The sequence below is a fragment of the Capsicum annuum genome, chromosome 2, assembly GCF_002878395.1.
Source record: "Capsicum annuum cultivar UCD-10X-F1 chromosome 2, UCD10Xv1.1, whole genome shotgun sequence".
NCBI classification, from domain to species: Eukaryota; Viridiplantae; Streptophyta; class Magnoliopsida; order Solanales; family Solanaceae; genus Capsicum; species Capsicum annuum.
The window spans coordinates 53,903,483-53,925,460 of NC_061112.1; positions in this window are offsets into that span (position 1 = coordinate 53,903,483).

Consider the following 21,978-nt stretch of genomic DNA (forward strand, 5'->3'; position numbering starts at 1 on the left):
CTTACTTGATCTTAGCTTATGAATTTGCGGTCATAAGTTTCAAAGGCTAGTAAGCTGGCAAATGATTGGGAGCTGATTCAGACATATCCCAAACTCGATCAATACTAGCATTAGTTGAGGAGAAAAGCAATACTTCTCTATAGAATCCCTCAAATTTGCAAAGAAGAAGATCATCCTGCACCCATGGATAAAGATCCACCAGCCCGCGGGACAGTTTATGAAGTGATAATCCCACTTTCAACTAATGTTACCTTTAGGAGATAGATTTGAGTTGAAAAAAACATGGTGCAGCTTTTGCATAGCTGATGTTTCGGCTTTTGACGAAACATTTTTCATCTTTTTCTTTGAAAAATTGCATGTTTTCAAGAAACCAAGGTTGCATTTAATGCTGATTTTTAGTGTTTTAGGGTAAGGAACTAGCTGAAGGAAAAGACTCAGAAAATTAGAAGAAAAACACTTCTGACGGTCAAAATAGTGGATCGTCAGTCTTTTGACGAACCACCAACTCAACCGTCAGGTCAAAACAGAGTCCATAACTTCAGAAGACACAGCAAAAGCCCATGTGTTGGACCGTTAGTCTTGCAACGGACCACCACTTTGGCCATCAACGCTAAACAGAATGAGGCATCTTGAAATACTCAGCAACGACCAATATGGCAGACCTTCGGTCTTACAATGGACCACCATTTTGACGGTCAGGACTATCCAAAACTTGACTCTCAAAGATCATCACTGACGGTCAGAATGGTGGACCATCAGTCTTGCGACGGACCACTACTTTGGCCATCAGTGTTATCCAGAACGTGACTCTTCAGGATCAACAGCGATGGCCCAAATGGTGGACCATCAACCTTTCGACAAACCACCACTTTGACCGTCACTTTCAATGCGGTTTTTATAATTTTGAATTTTAAATCCTTTTTGACTGGGGAACATATAAATACCCAGTTTTAGGTTTTATTAGGGATCTCTTATCTTTTTTTAGGTTTTTCATACTAAAAATACATTATTTCATAGTATTTCTCTAAGATTCATTGGAGATTTGTGGATCTAGATTCCTTTAACATATTTTCTATTGAAGATTGAAGAACAAAAATTGTAACTTTTGTAAGTAAACTTTGAATTAATTTATGAATAACACAATGGTTTCTTCTCTTTCTTGGGTGGAAATGTGTGGCTAAGCCCCCATAACTAGGGTTATGGGAGCCTTGATATGAAAAGCTGATTTTGGGTTGTGAATTTAGTAGATTCCTATGAGTAATTGATATTACATAAAATCTTCTTCACTTTAATGATTTTTCTTGGTTGTAAACTTGAAAAGTGAGCCCAAAAAAAACACTTGTTCAAATAGAAAAGTGCTTGTTGAGAAAAGAAAGGTTTACATAAATCTAAAGGCTTTAATCTTTGGATGAAGGATAGATGCCTTAATCGGATCAACCCATGTGAGATTATAGTTGAATTAATACTATTTTTACTAAGCTTGAAAGAATTAAGGGATAAATTACTCATTTAGGTTGAGAAACTATGGGTTGCAATAAGAATTGTTTATTGGAAATCCAAAATAGTTCACAACCCTAGCTGCCTAAGCATCTTGGTAACCATAACTCTAGTTTGAATTCTCTTATTGAATTACTATTATCAATATAACCTATAGTTGGATTACTTTCTATGACAAACATTTGAGTACAATTGATAAATCAAAAGCCCCCTATTTTCTGGAACTTTCAATCAGCAATCTAGTAACAAGCCCAATACTTGGTGAACACAGTATTCCCTATGGGATTCGACACCCAACCCAGTTGGGTTCTATATTTGGCAGTGACCGCTTGCACTCTCTAACAGGAGTTGTAATTTGGGTGTATCAAATTTTGGCGCAGTTGCCGGGGAATATAGTTGTCAATTAAGTTTGTGTTTGTTAATTGACCTTTGGTCAAGTTTCCCAAATTTTACTTTTGTTTGTTGTTTTTGTTCTGTACATGGTAGTTATTGTGTATTCCAAGTACACAAAGATCGGGTGCACCATTATTACTGATACATCAGGAACCTCAGTTAATTCGTAGAATAGCAAACCCCCAAGATGCTGAAAGACTAGCTGCTGATTTGTTAGATCCTTCAAACCCAAGGAGTGTAAAGAATTGGTTGCACTATTAAATCAAAATGTAAATAGAAATCGGCTCTTTAGGGAAAGGCAATAGTATCAACAAGTGCAGTTTGATCTGAATGACGAACAAAGATGGAATGGATGGAGTAGGTTCAAATGGAACCATCATTCCTCCACCTCTATCACCTAGAGCTAAATTTAATATTACCAGTACAATGATTCAACTGCTTCATCTTAAGGGGTTGTTCGGTGGTCCTCCCGGAGATGATCTAAACATGCATTTGGTGAACTTTGTCACTATTTTCAAGTCTTTTGATATTCCAGGAGTGGGTCAGAATGTTATTCGCCTACGTTTGTTTCTATTGTCTCTGTCTGGGGAGGTGACACTATGGCTAAATGGACTAACTCCCAACTCTATAACCAACTGGAGGCAGTTGAAAGAGGCTTTCCTAGAAAGGTTCTTTCCACCTTCCAGGAGGGTACAGTTGAGGTATGAAATTAGTAACTTTCGACAGCTTCCTACTGAAGCTCTTTATGAGACTTGGGAGAGGTTTAAAAACAAGCTGATGCAATGCCCAAACCATAATATGAAGGATATTCATTTGATGGAGACTCTTTATTGGGCTTTGAACTTTATTACAAAGCCAGTCGTGGATAATGCTGCAGGAAGGTCGTTTGTTGACCTTACTTTTCTAGAGGCTTTGGAGATGCTTGATCGAATGACCAAATAAAGTAGAGCTTGGCATACCAGGTATTCTGTTGTAGCAAGCCCTACTATATCTGGTAGTATGACTGGAAAGTAATGCAAGAAAGAGAAAGAACATAACCAGGACATGGCACACTTGAAGACATAGATAGATTTGTTGACTAAGCATCTATTGTTTGGAAAAATGGAGAAGGTGAAAGCTATTGCATCCAAGGAAAGATCTGACTCTAATTTAGAAGAAGAGGTGAACTGTTTAAATAACTATGGGGTTTCTGAGGCAATAGCCAAGGAAATCATGGTCGAAACTATTACGACAAAGTTGTTTAAAAGTATAGAGAGCAAGGGAACTAGAAGAGAAAGAATGATAGAAGTGGACTATATGTACCTCCAAGAAGCAGAGATAATGTTGCAACTAGTTCTGGCAAGATATCCATGGAGGACATGATTGAGAAATTATTAAAGGGAGTTGAGGCTACCAACTCTGGGGTAACTACCATAAAGAGTGATATTCTACCAAGACTCAGTTGGTAAACTCACACTATACTTCTATCAAATAGTTGGAGTAGCAAATAAGCCAGCTCTCAGCAGCATTGAATCATAGAAAGAGCGGAACATTTCTAAGTGATACAGTTCAGAACCCTCAAAATAATGGCTCTTGCATGGCAATCACCACACGGAGTGGTAAGGTATTACTAGGCCCATTTGCAGGCAAAATAGTGATTGAATATGTGATTCGACAGGAGATTAAGCATGAAAAAAGTTATCTAGTGGAGTCTGAGAAACTGGATAAAGTTATTGATAATACACCATCCAACCATCAGTAGCTTGATAAGTTGGAGAAGAGAAAGGGATAGGAGACTGGAGTGATGGTTACTACACTCCCAAAACCACCTCCTCCATTTCCCCATCGGTTGAAAAAGAAGGCCGACAACAAAAATTTTACCAAGTTTATGGCCGTGCTTAAGCAGTTGATGATTAATTTGCTATTAGTGAAAGCATTGGAGCAAATGCCTGGGTATGCAAAGTTCATAAAATACCTTGTCATGAAGAAATGGGCAGTTAGCTATGAGTTGATGGATAATATCCATCGTTGTGGTGCTATCTCTACAAGGTCTTTGGTGCAGAAGAAGGCAGACCCTAGAGCATTTACTATCCCGTACACTATTAGGCCTCTTAATTTTGCAAAATCTCTATGTGACTTGGGAGATAGTATAAACGTGATGTCGCTTGATGTGTATTAGAAATTGGGTTTGGGGGATCCTACTCCCACAAACATTAGATTAGTTATGGTGGACAGGTTTGTGAAGCGGCTCGTGGGGATTCTTTATGATGTATTAGTTAAGGTGGATAGTTTTATATTTCTGGTTGATTTGGTTATTCTTGATTGCGAGGTGGATTTCAAGGTGCCCATAATCTTGGGTCGACCTTTTCTCACAACCAGGAGTGTACTTATTGATTTAAGGGAAAATGAGCTATTATTCAGGTTGAATGATGAAGTAGTTTATTTCGATGTATGTCAGTCCATGAAATAGCATAAAGACATCAGTGTCTTTTCTATTATGGATGTTTATTATAAGTAGGAGCAGGAAGTACCTATAGAAGAAAAATTTGCGGTGGAGACTTTAGATGTTGTATTAATGAATTTTGATCATGACGGTATTGAAGATTATGAGGAGATAGTATGTGCCTTAACAGGCATGGGGTCTTATTCATATACACCTAAGAAATTGGATTTTGACTTGAAAAATCATCCAAGTCCACCTGCTAAGCCTTCTATCAAAGAGCTACCTACCTTGGAGCTGAAGGAGTTGCCCAGTTATTTAAGGTACGTGTTCCTAGGCAGTGGGAATACACTACCTGTGATTAATGCTGCTGATTTGGGTGAGCAACAGGTGGAAGCTCTCATCTCTATTCTTAAGAGATGTAAGAGGGCTATTGGTTGGACAATTGCAAACATTATCGGTATCCTTCCTAGTATATGTATACATAAGATTTAGCTAGAGGAGGATTGTATCCCGACTATTGAGCACCAGTGTCGTCTAAACGCACCTATGCAAGAGGTGGTAAGGAAAAAAATCATTAAGTGGCTAAATGCAGGAGTAGTATATCCCATTTCAGATAGTAAGTGGGTGAGTCATGTTCAGTGCATGCCCAAAAAAGAGGGCATGACAAGTGTGGCTAACATGAAGAATGAGTTGATCTCACTCAGGCTTGTTACTAGGTAGAGAGTGTATATGGATTATAAAAAAACTCAATTCGTGGACACTGAAGGACCACTTCCCAATGCGTTTTATGGATCGGATGCTTGATCGGCTAGTGGAAAGGGATTGATACAATTTTTTAGAGGGGTATTCTGGTTATAACCAAATTTTTATTGCTCCTGAAGATCAGGAGAAGAAGACATTCATGTGCCCATATGGCACATATTCTTTTAAGCGGATGCCTTTCGATTTGTGTAATGCACTCACCACTTTTCAGCGGTGCATGATGTCGATATTTTTGATATAGTCAAAGACACCTTGGAGGTGTTTATGGATGATTTCTTATTTATTGGTGATTCTTTTGAGATCTGCTTGCTAAATCTTAGTCAGGCATTGCAGCGGTGTGAAGAGTTCAACCTTGTCCTTAACTGGGAAAAGTGTCACTTCGTGGTGAAGGAAGGCATTGTTCTCGATCATAAAATTTCTGCTAAAGGCACTGAGGTAGATAAGACAAAGGTTGAAGTGATTGAGAAACTACCTCCCCCATCTCAATCAAGGGGGTACGTAGCTTTATTGGTCATGCGAGTTTCTTCCACAGATTCATAAAAGACTTCTTAAAGATTACAAACCCGTTTTGCAAACTTCTGGAGAAGGAGGCTAAGTTCACTTTTGATGATGACTGCAGAAAGGCTTTTGAATGCCTTACGCTGAAATTTATGGAGGCTCCAATTATTTTTGCTCCTGACTGGATGAAACCGTTCAAGATTATGTGTGATACTAGTAGAGTGGAACTTGGAGATGTTCTTGGACAAAAGAAAGAGAAGTTGTTCCATCCGATATATTATGCAATCAAGGCCTTGAATGGGGCCAAAAGAATTATACCATGACTGAGTAGGAACTTCTAGAAGTTGTGTATGCTTTTGAAAAGTTCCAGGCATATTTGTTAGGTACCAAGGTGGTGGTCCACACTGACCACGCACCTTGAGATATTTGATTGAAAAAAAAAAGATACAAAACCAAGGTTAATTAGATGGGTGCTGCTGCTTCAAAAGTTTGACTTTGAAGTCAAAGATAGGAAGGGTTGCAAAAACCAAGTTATGGATCATCTGTCTAGGCTGGAAAGTGAACAAGCAGTTAGGGATGAATTTGAGATCAATGATGCATTCCAGATAAGGAAATCTTGGCTACTGTTATGGAGAAAATACCTTGGTAAACTAATTTCGCAAACTATGTAGTGAGTGAGGTGATTCTAAAAAATCTTTCTTTTCATCAAAGAAAGAAATTTCTTCATGATATGACCCATTATTTTTGGGATAAGCCGCATATATTTCGGCGATGTGCTGACAATATCATAAGGAGATGTGTTCCAGACGTAGATATGTTGAATATACTGGAATCGAGTCATGCTTCCCCAGTTGGAGATCACCATGCAGGTGATCGAACAGCAAGGAAAGTGCTTTAGAGTGGTGTTCAAAGATGCCTATGAGTTCGTGAAGAGGTGTGACCAGTGTCAAAGGCAAGGTTCCATCTCAAAGCACCATGAGATGTCAACGTCTAAAATGCTAGAGGTAGAATTATTTGATGTTTGGGGCATTGATATGAAGTACATATTAGTTTCCGTTGACTACGTGTCAACATGGGTTGAGGCAATGGCTCGAGCAGATAATAAAGAAAAGAGAGTTATTGCATTCTTGAGGAGAAACATATTCTCTCGCTTCAGGGTACCACGTACCATCATCAGCGATGGAGGATCACACTTTTGAAACAAGATATTCAGAGCTGCCTTGGCAAAATATAGATTCAATCAGCATAAAGTGGCTACACCATACCACCCATAAACCAGTGGGCAGGCAGAAATCTCTAATCGAGAAATCAAAGCTATCCTTGCCAAGACTGTAAATGCTAGTAGGAAGGATTGGGCTAGGAAGCTGGATGATACCTTATGGGCATATCGAACGGCTTTCAAGACACCTATTGGCATGTCGCCATACCAATTAGTTTATGGCAAGGCGTGTCATTTACCAATTAAGCTAGAGTATAAAGCGTTGTGGGCACTGAAGCTGCTTAACTTGAATTGAAATAAGGCAGCGAATATGAGACTGGGGCAGCTGAATGAGATGGACGAGTTCCGTCTTGGAGCTTATGAATGGGATGATCTATACAAGGAAAAAATAAAAAAGTACCACGACCGCAGGCTTGAAAAGCGAGATTTTTGAAAAGGTGACTTGGTGCTTCTGTTCAACTCCAAACTCAAATTGTTTCCAGGTAATATCAAATCTAAAAGGTCCGGCCCATTTAAAGTGAGTCAAGTCTACTCATCTAGAGTAGTGGAACCTGAAAATGAAGACGAAGCATCTTCAAGGTAAATGGGCAGCGTGTGAAAATGTATATCGGTCTAATGGACTCGATACAAAGTATTGATACTATCTCTCTTGATAATGTCTGAGTAATCAAGATAATTGAGTCGTGCCGCGATGATAAATCAGGCGCTGGTGGGAGGCAACCCACATTATGTTTTTGCAAAGCATTAGTTAAATTTTTTGTTGTTCTAGTGCATTTTTGATGTATTTTTGAAGTGTGCAGGATTTAAAATACAGCAAAAAAGGAGTAATATAATTGGAAAATGGGTTGAATATCTGAGCTACTGGAACAAAAGTGACGGCCGAACTGGTGAACCACCAGTCACCTGACGGACTACTATTTCAACCATCGCAAAGAAGCTGAAAAATTCATTCACTAGAAAAAGTTGATGGCCAAAGTGGTGAACCATCACTAAATTGGTGGACCACCACACTGACCGTCATAATCAAGCTGAGTTGCCTATGTTCTGGTAAGGTGCGACGGCCAAAGTGGTGGACCGTCACTTGGACCATCGAAATTAAATTGAGGTGACCATGTTTTGATAAGGTACGATGGCCTAAATAGTGGTCCATCACATTTATGGTGGACCATCGTAGTAGCCGTCGCTGTTACCCTAGCACTGGGTCGGGTAAGGATAAAATTGAGAGTTATTTAAGTGAGTTGTATTTGGCTAATTTATTTTAAAAAGGTAAAAGAGTGGTTATATATGTTGTACCCTTTTTAACTTCTTCAACTGACTAAATTCCATTGGATTCAAAGAATTTGAGAGTAGTTGATCTTCCTAGGACTCTCCATCTACTTCTTTTTGCTCTATTTAAGCAACCCCTTTTCTTTTCTTTATATTCATCTCAAACATTATTGAAAGCAATTATAGATTTTTAAGTTAAGTTTGCTTTTAGTATTTGCAAGTAAGTAAAAGAGAAACTTTTGCAAAACCAAGGTATGAGCACCTCTATGTCTTCTATTTTTGAACTGCTACAACATGAAATGAATAATTGGTTAGTTGATAAAAGTTCATCTTGTTTTTCTTCTTTTGCGTTAACTTGTTTTGAGTCTGAAATGATAATTACACTATGTGGGTAAAGTCTGAGTAACCCTTATGCTCGAAAGTGTGAAATTATGTGCATAAATGTGAAATTGGTGTCAGTTTTTTCTAAAATAAATTGGGATTGTACGCTAAATGTTCGACAAAATGCCGAATTGAATCCTAAATCTGAAGAAGGGGTGCGACGGTTAAAATAGTGGACCGTTCGTTACGCGATGGACCACCAAATGGACCGTCGCAAGAACCCCAAAAATGACACCCACTGGTTAAGATGCGACGGCCAAAGTGGTGGACCATCAACTTTGCGACGGACCACCATTTGGACCACCTGACGGCCCACCTGGTGGACCACCAGTTACCTGACGGACCACTAGTGTGGCCGTCAAGTCAAAGTTTTCACTGTTAGGATAATTTTGTGCTGTGAACTAATTCCTTATTTCTTTTTCAGGCGCTATGGCTCGTAAACTTCCACTAAATAGACGAGGAAGATCCCAAAGGGGTAGAGCCAAATCTGCACTCACATACAACACCAGGCAATGTGAAAGGGAAAATCCTACGCTCTCCCAGTCTAAAGAGGAGAGCAATATTAGTACAAGTAGTACCATCTCAAGCCTATACGATGCAACGGTTGCTACAAATCAACCCAAGCCTGTTGAGGGTGGAATGGAGGCTGCTAATGTGGGAGAATAAATAGAAGCAACTGATGTGGATACTGAACATGAGGGTGATAATGTTATCAAGCGTAAAGATCCTCAAGTTTGAGAGGCAATTAGATGGCAGATAGAGGGAGCAAGAGAGAAATTCTATGACAGATTGACACCTACAGCAAGAGGGATAAAAAGGCCATTTATGGAGGAACATCAGATTATGACAATGGAGTTACAAGAATATCCTGAGTTGGAATACCATTTCAACGAGTATGAACTAGCATGGATGTGCTGGCCACCAGGAGCATATCAATCGAACTAGGTAAGAGAATTCTTTGCCAATTATCTTGCATTAGTAGAAAAGGACTGTCCAAAGGGGACGCCAGTTGCAAGCTTGCCAAATAGAGAGTCTGTACCTGTTCGATGAGTCACTATTGATATTTCAGCCTGAACAATTCATAGGATGTTGTTTGGTCCAGAGTAAGAGGCTCCACATGCTATACCTGATCTTGAGTACAGGTTGAGGACTGCATCTACTCAGAGGCCTTGGGTGGCTTCATTATTAACTGATGATAGTAACCCTTCTTGGTTGATTAATCCATGGGAGCGTATTGCAAAATATTTCATTATCTTCAAGGCTAAGTTCTGGTGGGCCGTTGTTCGCTTAAGGTTGATACCAACAAAAGGTGATAGAAAATTGGATAAACACAGAGCCGTATTAGTAGCAAGCTTCATTTCAGGGTTGCAAGTTGACTTCAGCTAGATTATTTCAGATGAGATGTTCGTAAGGGCAGTTAAAACTGCCAGTACATTACTGTTCCCATGCTTGATCACAGAGTTGTGTAGGCAATCAGGTGTACCTCTGATTCATAGAGTTGACAATGCAATCCATGCTACACATAGACAAGACATTGAGAAGTTGAAAGAGGAATCAAAATTCGAGATGCGTGTCACCAAGCCTCCTACTTACCAAACTCAATCTACACCAACTCCCGATGCTACCAAAATTCCTACAAGTATACCTTTGCCTATCACCACTTATGTGCCACCTGAGTATGTGCCTCCAAGTACATCTGTAGGGTCAGTTTCCGCAAAATCTATGGGTGGAGCCGACTTTTCCGAATACAGGTTAACGCAGGGAAATTTTGCAAAATCGATGAAGCTGCAAAAGAGGTTTTAGAAACAGTTAGATAAATGGGCATCATAATTTAAGCCTTTTGTTGATGGAATTATAGCTGAGGAAATTGGTCCATTCCAAACTATTTAGGCTAGGATGGATAACATGGAACACCGCATCAACAAACGGCTAGATGCATTGTCTCTCAATGATCTTTCCAAGCTCATGGTTGAATTTGAGTAGGCAAAGACTGATATAGCAGAGTTAAAGAAAAGGCAGTGATCTTGGGTGTATTTATACGCCTAAACACCATAACTTATCCATATTTTAGTTAAGTTTAGAGAACAAAGTGCCTAGTTTCTTATGTTTTTACTCTACTTCTATATAATTGAGCTAACCGGTGTGATTATCATGATTTCAGGTATTAATGAAGTAGATAAAGACATAATGGGACTATGGAATGTGTATGGCATGTGACACAAGAGACAGTAGCAGGTTGGACCAAATGTGGCACCTAGAAACTATGTCCAAGACTAGTTTGCCATTTATAATTAGTTCAGGGACTTAGAAGGCAATTATGAGAGAAAAGATTATTAAAAGGCTTAATGCTGAATTTTTATTCATAATTCATTATTCTGTATTATTTGGAGAGACGAGAGTGGCGGCTTAGCCTGGGGAGAGAGAAAAAAAATTCTCTTTTGTTTTCACTATTCGCACACCAACACCATCTTCTAGTTTTTGGTATAATGAATATATTTATAGTGATTTTCATTTTATTCATGAGTAGCTAAGTTTATTAGTTAGGGTTATGGAATCCTTGTAGCATACAATCTATCTCTTTGGGTTTTGAATTCATTATGCATTGATTTATTTATACCATACTCTCTTTGCTTATCTTGAATTCTCGCGGTTGCAAACATAGAGGATATGCCTTAAAACACAACTTGTTCGAAAGAAAGGTTGATGTTCGAAAAAGAGAGTAGTGACAAGAAAATAGGATTACCAACCCCTATTTCATAAGTTAATGCCTTAGCAGGATTAACTACTTGGAGATTTCATATTGTTTTTGGTAAACGCTTTTGATTCGAGAGCTTTTGATTCGAGAGAACTAAAGTGAATTAGTCCTTGATGGTTGAGAAACACTAGGATTGTGTTATTAAATACAATACATTTCTCTATAAGCATGATGCATGTATGAATTCGTAAAGCCCATAGTTAAAAAGTATTGAAAACTACAAGGTGGACATAAACCTAGCTTGCTATTTCTCTAAAGTCGAATACTACTACACATATTTTATCTTGTTAAACTGAAACCATTAATTTGTGAACTGAATCAAATTCCCACTATTTATTTTATGAAAATGAATGATTAAAAGTCAACTAATCTGCATACAACTTAATTAGCACCATATTCCCTGTGGGATTCGACCCCAACCTAGTTGGATTATATATTTGACACGACCGCTTACTCTCACGTAAGAGAGGTATAATTTGGGTGTATCAGGTAGCCACAGCAGACTATTTTTAACCTAGATTTAGTGGTGATTGAAGATGATGAAGGCATTGTGGACCTAATGGAAAGACCTGTAAAAGACAAAGAAAAGCAACACATGGATGAATGAGCTGCAAGGAGAGCTGAAAAGGGGAGAAAGGGAGCAGAAATAACATCGAAAGAATAGGAACAGCATGATCTAAAGAGTTCTCAAAAGAAACCAAAGAAACATGAAGAAAAGAGAATGAAGAAAGAGAAAGATAAAATAGCAAGAGTATCTACTAGTGCTGCCCCAGCAAGGGGGCAAAGTTCAGCATCAGTCCAAGAGATGATTCCTCCGCTCCAGAAGGGTGAGGTTTTTAGTGCCCCTACCACCATAGGGGCCAAAATTACACCAGGTGAGAACACAGGGCCCTCACTATACTTCATAGACGCCTCATATGAATAAGAGGCAAAAAAAGTATACCCATTTCTTTGTACTTTAATTTAATGCTTTGAGGACAATGCATACGTTTTTATAAGGGGGTGGTGTACTTGTATCATGGAGGGTTATGTTGTTGATATTCTGAACCCTACCATGTGCTATCTAGGAGAATTGGTATGTCTAGGATCATGTTAAGTTTGCATTTTTATTTTCTAGGTTTAACTTCAGATTTGCATTTTTCTTGTTTTTAAGTCTTGTTATGTTGTTGATGTTGGTCCATGAAATAAAAGTGTTGTTTGCGTTAGTATTTTATTGTAAATACGATGATGAATAATATTGGCATCAAGCTATGACTATTTCCATTTAACTATTTACTTTTGTCTCCTAGGATATATGATCAACTGTTAGTGAATCTGTAGTTGGCATTAATCTGTAAATATACATGACATATGATACACATCTTAAGAATAGTAGAATGAGTTTAACTCACTTGCCACTGTGTGTGGAAGTATTTGTATTAGTTCTTACATAGTATAGTACCTAGACCTTGCTTGTTTCAATTGATGTTGTTCAGTTATTGATGGGATAAAAAGTGATGGCAGGACACCTTGTGATTTTAGTCCACTTAACCAAAGTAATTAACCCCACCAAAAATAATTTTCCATGTTTGAACCCTTCTTTAAGCCTTTGTTAATTTTTCTTTATCACCAAGCATTCTAGTTAACTCTCTTTCAGCTATTGACTCCTAGCTCTGGCCCTGGCCTAATAATGGGCAATGTGTACCTAAACTTAGGCAAAACACCTATGTTGAGGGTGGCTATTGTACGATAGTTAACTACCTAATGGAAAGTTGGTTTAGAATTTGAATTAGAGCATTTGGCCCTAGTCTAGTTAAGATAATGTGCACCTTGACTTATGGCATCAACCTAAGTTGAGGGTGGCTGATGCTTATGTGTGTGTGTGTGTGTGTGTGTATAAGGGTTTATTGTGGTAAAGCATGAATAAATGAGAAAAGGGTAAGTGAGCTAGCAAACCAATGACCTTAGTAATAAGAATTTGAAGGCAAAGAGAGTTAAAGCCTAGTTCTTAGTCACTTTTGCCCAAAATTCCTTCCTGACGTAGCCTGATACCTCATTGCTAGCCTAGAAAAAACCTGTTTGATCTTGGAACTTAGCCATGAGGGGGTTGTTGGGTGATAAAGGCAAGCTTATGGGTGCATGTGCTATGTTGGTTACTTCTTTGATGAGTGAGGGGGTTTTGATTTGTATCCAAGAAATATACTGAGTGGTAGATCTCCTTGTCAGTGAGGGAAACCTGAGTCGTAATTAATTTGGCTGATCTCTGTAGATTTTTGTATCCACGTTGTGTAGATGAATTGAATTTGAAACAATGTCGGGCATAGACTCTGACATGTCAAACCATAGATTTGGATGACAAGTAAATGGTTGTGAGAGAATCGGTTCAGTAGTAAATGTCCGTCATTGTATTGTTCATATTTTCAATTTGGTGCTGAGTTGCTTGAGGACAAGAAATTATCTTAAGTTGAGGGTGTTGATATTCTGGCTTTTGACAAAATATTTTTCATCTTTTTCTTGGAAAAATTGCATGTTTTCAAGCAACCAAGGTTGCATTTAATGCTGGTTTTTAGTGTTTCAAGGTAAGGAGTTAGCTGAAGGAAAAGACTCAAAAATTAGTAGAAAAACACTTCTAACGGTCAAAATAGTGGACCATCAGTCTTTCAATGGACCACCAACTCTACCGTCAGGTCCAAACAGAGTCCATAACTTCAGAAGACCCAGCGATGGACCATGTAGTGGACCGTCAGTCTTGCAATGGACCACCACTTTGGCCGTCAGCACTAAATAGAACCAGGCATCCTGAAATGCTCAGCGACAGCCAACATAGTGGACCATCAGTCTAGCGACGGACCACCACTTTAACAGTCAGGACTATCCAGAACTTGACTCTCAAGGATTATCAGCGATGGTCAAAATGGTGGACCATCATTCTTGCGACTGACCACAACTTTGGCCATCAGTCTTATCTAGAATGTGACTCTCTAGGATCAGCAGTGACGGCCCAAATGGTGGATCGTCAACCTTTTGATGAACCACCAGTTTGACCGTCACTTTGGATGCGGGTTTTATAATTTGGAATTTTAAATCCTTTTTGACTGAGGAACGTATAAATTCCCAGTTTTAGGTTTTATTAGGGATCTCTTATCTTGTATTAGGTTTTCCATACTAAAAATGCACTGTTACATAGTTTTTCTCTAAGATTCATTAGAGATTTGTAGATCTAGATTCCTTTATCATATTTTCTATTGAAGATTGAACAACAACAATTGTGACTTTTGTAAGTAAACTTTGAATTAATTTATGAATAACACAATGGTTTTTTCTCTTTCTTGGGTAGGAATGTGTGGCTAATCTCCCATAACTAGGGTTATGGGAGCCTTGATGTGAAAAGCTAATTTTGGGTTGTGAATTTAGTATATTCCCATGAGTAATTGATATTGCATAAACTCTTCTTCACTTTAATGACTTTTCTTGGTTGCAAACTTGAAAAGTGAGCCAAAGAACAACACTTATTCAAATAGAAAAGTGCTTGTTGGAAAAAAAAAGTTTACATAAATCTAAAGGCTTTAACCTTTGGATAGAGGGTAGATGCCTTAACCGGATCAACCCATGTGAGATTATAGTTGAATTAATACTATGTTCCTTAAGTTTGAAATAATTAAAGGATTAGTTACTCATTTAGGTTGAGAAACTAATGGGTAAACCATAGAATTCAATTACTCTTGCAATAAGAATTATTCATTGGGAATCCAAAATAGTTCACAACCCTAGCTGCCTAAGCATCTTGGTAACCATAAATCTAGTTTGACTTCTCTTATTGAACTACTATTATCAATATAACCTATAGTTGGATTACTTTCTGTGACAAATATTTAAATATAATTGATAAATTAAAAGCCCTCTCTATTTTGGAACCTTCGATCAACAGTCTAGTAACAACTACAATACTTGGTGAATAGAGTATTCCCTGTGGGATTCGACATCCAAACTAGTTGGGTTCTATATTTGACAGTGAATGCTTGCACTCTCTAACAAGAGTTGTAATTTAGGTGTATCAATAGCATCGGTAAATTTAGTGGCTTTTCACACGAAGATCCACAGGTATACTTGCAGAATTTTCTGGAGATTAGTGACTTATTCTTACCCACGGAGGTATCCACTAATTATGTAAGTTGACACTATTTTTCTTCTCACTTTTAAGGGAAGCAAAGAAGTGATTAAACATAGTGTCGGCAGGGTCTATCACTACATGGGATGATTTAGCCCAAAAATTCCTCATCCATTTCTTTCCATCCGATAAGATTGCATGATTATGCAGTGAGATTTTTGAGCTTAGAGCAAAGGAAGAATTATAACCTGTATCATGCTTGGGAAAGCTCCAAGTCTCTTTTTGGGACTTTCCACATCATGAGTAATCCAATGAGGTATTAGCTCACACTTTTGTTAAATCCTTTGACCATAATACAAAAATTTTGCTAGATTCAGCTGTAAGTGATCAGGCTCTGGAGAAGACTTATGATGATATTTATACCTTGTTGAACCGTATTGATCAAGGTAATTTAGACTGGTATGGTGACATGTCCATAAACTTAGTGAAAAAAGGTTGCGGGCATGATTAAAGTTATAGCATCACAGCCTTAGCCACCCAATTGTTAGCTGTACAAAATTACATGATAACTTAATTCAGTAAATTGGGTATGAACCAATCTTAGGCTCAAGTGAATGCAGTTCAGTAGAACCCATCATGGTGTGAGATATGTGGAAATAGTGGCTACTCAGTAGACTTTTGTGTAGCAAATTCAGAATCTGTGAACTTTATAGGCAATGCTCAAAAGCCAAATTATAGTAATGCCTACAACTACAAGTGGTGGAATCAGATAAACTACTCTTGGGGTGCCAATCAATATCAATAATTTCATCAACAATATAAAAACATAGGTCAGCAATATTGAGGGAACTTTCAAGAAGATTCTGGCAATGCAAGAAAAAAAAGGCTACTGAAATCAAAAATCAATAAGTGGCTCAGAAGTAACTAGAGCAACAGTTGGGGAAACTAGCCCAAGAATAAAATATCATTCCTCAAGGTGGTTTGATAAGTGATAATGTAAATCTGAATAAAGTTTTGGAAATCACTTTAAAGAGTGGTAAGGATCTTAATGGCAGAACTCTAAATAAAAATAAGGAGGTAGGTACGGTCTTAGTTCTTCAACAGGTTGCAAGAAAAAATGTTGATAATCCAGAAATTTTATGCACCCGAAAGCTAAAGTTGTTGAGAAAGTGTAGGAAATACCACCACCATCATTCCCATAGAAGCTAAAAAGGCCAAGAAGGATGCTTGTTTTAAAAAGTTCTTTGACACGTTCAGATAACTTCAAATTAATTTGCTTTTATTAGATGTTTTGCAGAGAATGCCCAAGTATGCCAAGTACTTGAAGGATGTGGTAAATAATAAGGTGAAGTTTTAGGACATTAAAATGGTGTCACTTACTGAGGAGTACAACTTTATGGTGACCAAAAAGATGCCCAAGAAGTGTAAGGACCAAGGGAGTTTCACCCTTCCAATACAAATTGGTGACGGCAATATGGTACATGCCTCGAGTGATTTAGGAGCAAGTATAAATTTGATTCCCCTATTAGTGTTCAGCATTCTTGGGTTGGGTAAGCCGAGGTCATGCTTGTGCTACTCCAGATGGCAGATAAAACCCAACTCAGGCCTGAAGAAATTATTGAGGACGTGCTCATAAAGGTTAGTAAGTTTATAATCCATACTAACTTTATTATTCTTGACTATGATGAGGATGATAGGTTACTAATCATATTAAAATTCCTAGAGATGATAGGAGTACTGGGAGATGTGAGAGAGGTCACTCTCAAAATAAGGTTGGATAATGATGAGGTAGTCTTCAAAGTTATAAATCACTTAATGCACCTTCCAACTACAAATATTTATGTATAATTATTGTGATAGAAGTGGATGATTGTAGGGTGGTGGAGTCGAAACCACTAAACACCTCTTTAAACTATCTCATTGAGTTACCCACGCCACCTCTTAAGCCTGATGATGACTGAGGAGCCTGAAAAGGCTAATGTTGAGAGAAATGATAACCTTGAGAGTTCATACTCAAAAGGTCAGAAAAAGTGAGAAGATGGCCTCCTAATAGGAGAAAAAGTATAAAGGATTTTAATTGAGTACTGAGTTGGGTGGTGTCACGAGACTAAATCAGGCGCTGCTTAGGAAGCAACCCAAGTTAAGGTAGGTGTTTATTTTTTAGTATTTAAGTTCTTGCTTCACATAGTTTTTGTTATTCATTGAGTTGAAGGTTAATGGGAAGTATGAGTATCGGAGACTTGAGCTAAGAAGCATGGCAAAGACTGGTGTGGGGTCCACCCAACCTCACCAATATTTAAAGATGCTGCTAACTAGGCCTAGAGCCCTCAATAAGTAGTTTTATCCTTAATTTTAGTTGTACTAAGGGGGAAAAATATGTTTTTAAGTATGGGGTGAGGAAATTCCTATGGTTTTAGGTGAAGTGACGCTACAGGATCTTAGTTCATAGTTATTTTCTAGATTTCTCTTAAATTTTAAAAAATATTACAAAAAAAACTTTGCTCTTTAGTTTTTAGTCTTAGGGGGTGTCAATTAGTAGGTGCATACTTCACCCACCCTGTAGTTGTTCTTTTTGATTCTTTTCCATGGGGGCGCCTTTTGAAATCTGTATCCTTTTCCTTTTTTTAGGAGTAAATTTTAAATTTTTTGTGTTAGGAATAAGTAAGATGTTCTTGGTGGTGCTATATGTGATTGTATTATGCAATTTTGTTTTTATTGCAAAGCATGTTGGTTGTGTTGAATAACTACTTTTGAGATACCTAGGCTTATGTTTACGACTCTTGAGCATTTTTGGCTTAATGTTGAATTTATGTGATTACCTGGTTTAGAGTCTATGATAATCCTACTTAGGTTGAGCATGTGACATGTGTGTGAGGTTGTCTGAATATTCCTTGTTGCATTTGATGTCTAGAACTTGTCTAGTGTATGAATAAAGCAAAATAACAAGTGTGGGTTTAGGAGATGTTTCAGTCATTTCTTTGATAGCCATATTTCATACCCTTTTTACCTACCCTGATGCATAACCTTAGTCGTCCTCGTTGAGCCTTAGCCTATTCTTTGGGTAGCCTCATTTCAACTTGTATCCCCTTCTTTAATTGAAGTTAATATGATCCAAATGTCCTAAGTAATTTAGTAGAAAAATTAATGAAGTTAAGAAGTGCGAAATTAAGAAGGAAAGAGGTAAAAGTGAAGCCCCAAAGAGCAGCTAGTGGTGTAAAAATTTTGTAAGATAGGGTGGGAGTGATGTAATAAAAAAGAGAAAAATTGAATTATGTGTTGATGTAAAACACTCCCTTGTACTATATGTGTAAACTAGCTTTAAAAGATAGGGCAGAACAAAAGAAAGTGTAAGGTAGATGTGGGGAAGTTTGGTTCTTGAGGAAAGATCTTAATGTATAAAGTGATGTATTAAAGCGCTTAGAGAAGATAGTCATTGTTACTAGCTATAATAGTTCCTACCCATCTTTTAGCATACATTACAACCCTTAAAGTCTTATTTTATCATAAATTTTAATAGTTTGATATTAGTAGAGTACTATGCTAAGGGCAATACTATGGTTCATTTGGTGTAACTTGTGAATTCTTTGTGAGACAGAGCTTAATTTGATCCCTAAACCCATTCCTATGATAATTGCATCTATGTGAGTGAATTTGGGTAACTCTCTTATGGCGAGGGAATATATCTGATGATAGTTAAGTTATTTCCATGATCTCTGTGATTGAGTAATATGCATGAGTTTTCCAACTTGGTGAGTCAATTCTTGAGGCTAGGATGTTTTGGAGTAGTATTCTTGAGCTCTCAATTGTACAAGACATGTTTGTGTGTGAAACTTGCTATTTGTGTAGTCATTGTAGCGCTAGATTGAGTGTCTTGATTATAGGAGTAGTATTGGAGTATTTTCATAATCTTGATGCTTAAGTGAAGAGTTTTTCGAGGATGAAAAAGTCTTTAAGTGTGGGGTGATGATCAAAGGTGGATTTGTACACCTCAGTGTTGTTGTCTATGATTATATAGCCTTGTTTTGAGGATTTCTTCTGTGCATAATGATGTAATTATTATATAAACGAGCATCTAAGTATTTAGTTATTCTTATAGTGTTTGAGGTTGTTCATAATTAGTTTGGAGTCAAAACACGAAGTTAAAGTTCAAATGCGAAGACTAGTACTATTAACTTGAGCTACGTTCCTTTCTAGTTCGGCATGTTAGATTCTATGTTATTTTGAGCTTTAATTTGTATTTATTGATGTTATAGGAAGATTGGTGATTTGATAAAGATAATAAATGGATGATACACAGGCTGTAAATCAATAAGAAACACCACCACAAAGCTTGGAATGAAAGGACAAATGCATGGAGTGCGATGGAACAAAATCTAGAAAATTGGGACACATTGGCGTGCCACGCTGCCTAGATGCCGTGATAATGGCATGGACTCCATTGGTTGAATTTTCAATTGGAACAAAATAGTATCCCTCCACGATTAGTACATTCTATGGCCCCTAAGCCATGCGATAAGGTCATGGCATGGAGGCTATGTTCAAATCGGCAATTTGGTCCTAGTATAAATAGGACACTTAAAATCTTACTTTAATACCTTGGACGACCTTAAGGCTTCGAGACTCAATTGAGAAGGCTGAAAATAGGGTTTTTATTTCTTTAATTTAGTTTGTTTATGGATTTTAACATGGATTCATTGATTGTGATTGTGTGTATGTCCATGAGCGGCTAAACACCCTTTTCCGGGTTAAGGCCAAGAACATGAGTACTCTTGTAATTAATTGAATTGGTTTTGGTTATTATCATGGTTGATTGTTTGTTCATCCTTGTTATCACTATTTTAAGGATTCTCAACCCTTAGAATACATGCTTAATTCTATCATGAGCTCGAAAGGTGGAATGATAGGATAGAACGTAGGATAGATAGAATAGGATCATAATCTCAACTGAATGATGTTATGATTTGCATTTAGGATAGAAATATACCTAAATGCCCTATTTGATTCAATTACGGGATATAATATGAATGCATTGAACTTATTATTCACATCCCCCCTCAATAATGTAGTTGTGGATTAAGTGAGATGATTGATTAGAGGTTCGAAAGGTCGTAGTCATACTATCGACCTTGTGAACCAACGACCAAGATAATTAACCTAACCAATGAAGTTATATAGTCGAGTATGATTGTTCGTACTTCCTTATACCTCGTCTTTCCCCTATAATTGTCCAAAACCTTTATTTTACCATATTTTTTTAGTTTACATTTTGCAATAACTTTCTAACTCTAGTGGTTAAGTTTGCATTTGTCTGATCTTAATAGTTGAACTAGTTCTTGGATAGTTTTTAACACGAGTCCCTATGGGATCGATACTTGACTTTTCTAAAGTCATTATATTACTTGGGTGGACCATGTACACTTGTATGTGCACTTAGGCACCACAAAATAACCCTTTCATTTGAAACAAATGAAGCATCACGCTAGTAACATGAAACACTCCATTTCTTTCCGTCGATGGAATATGAATAGAACTAGCTCGACCCACAACTCCAAGGTGATACTCATCCTTGAGATGCCCATCAAAAGTACCGATATTACTACCATGTTGGCCCATCATGTATGCTATTATTTTCACCTAAGAAATAACAAAAACAACAAAAAAAATACTACGGCTAATCCACAGTGACTAAAAGCACTATAAAAATAAAAACTATGTTTCACTCCCTGGCAACAGTACGAAAATTTGATGATGCTCAAACTACACCCTTGAGGTGTAAGCGATTGTCATCAATATAGTAACCCAACGTACGTTGGGGTCGAATCCATAGGGAGTGACAAAAATAATTTTAATACTCGATAGTGTTAGAAGCCAACTAAGAGTTGACCCGTATTGCGTTGTAAATAAACATGAAAGTAAAAATGGGGGGTTTGTTTAAATGATTTTGAATTTAACAATTTTGTAGTTTTGAGTATACCATTTTGAAGCTAGAAATAATTAGAGATTAATCAAGTGTTGATGGTACTTTAGGTTATGTCTTCCTAGGTGTGGGTTCATGCATGGGTGTATTTGATTATTTGTCCAAATTTATCTAGAAGTCATAAGTAGGGTAGACCTAGAAGTTTTGGTGTTAATTTGTCAATAAAACACCACATATCATTTACTTGAATGGCTTATTCATCTTCATTTTTAACCTTTGCCTGCACAAATGAGCATTATGCATGAGACTAACACCAAATCAAAGGAAAAGTATGATAATTTAAGCTTAAAAAGTGCTAACAAGTTATCAAATTAACGACTTTTCATTATACCAAGTCATGAAGCAATTATACAATGATTATCCATATTTCGGGGAATAATCAACCCCGCATTGACAAAACATGCCTCGTATGTTGCCACATCCTTTTCATCTTAGAAACAAACCTACGTGACCCTTAGAATGAGTAGAAAAGATTTTGGGGTGAGTTTGGAGAGCTTTGGGAGAGGTGTTAAACTTAAAATGGGACCGTGCATCACAAAGGGAGGGCCTTGCATTTTCCCCTTGCATAGACCATCGCAGGGGCAGTACTGCCTCACCCGTGTGATGGCCTCACACTGTACGGACTAGGCCACACGATTGGCCTGTGCTGCATGGGGGTGGGCTACGCGATAGGTTGTGCGCCGCACCCCTTATGTTAACTGTTGGGATTTTGTTTTTATGC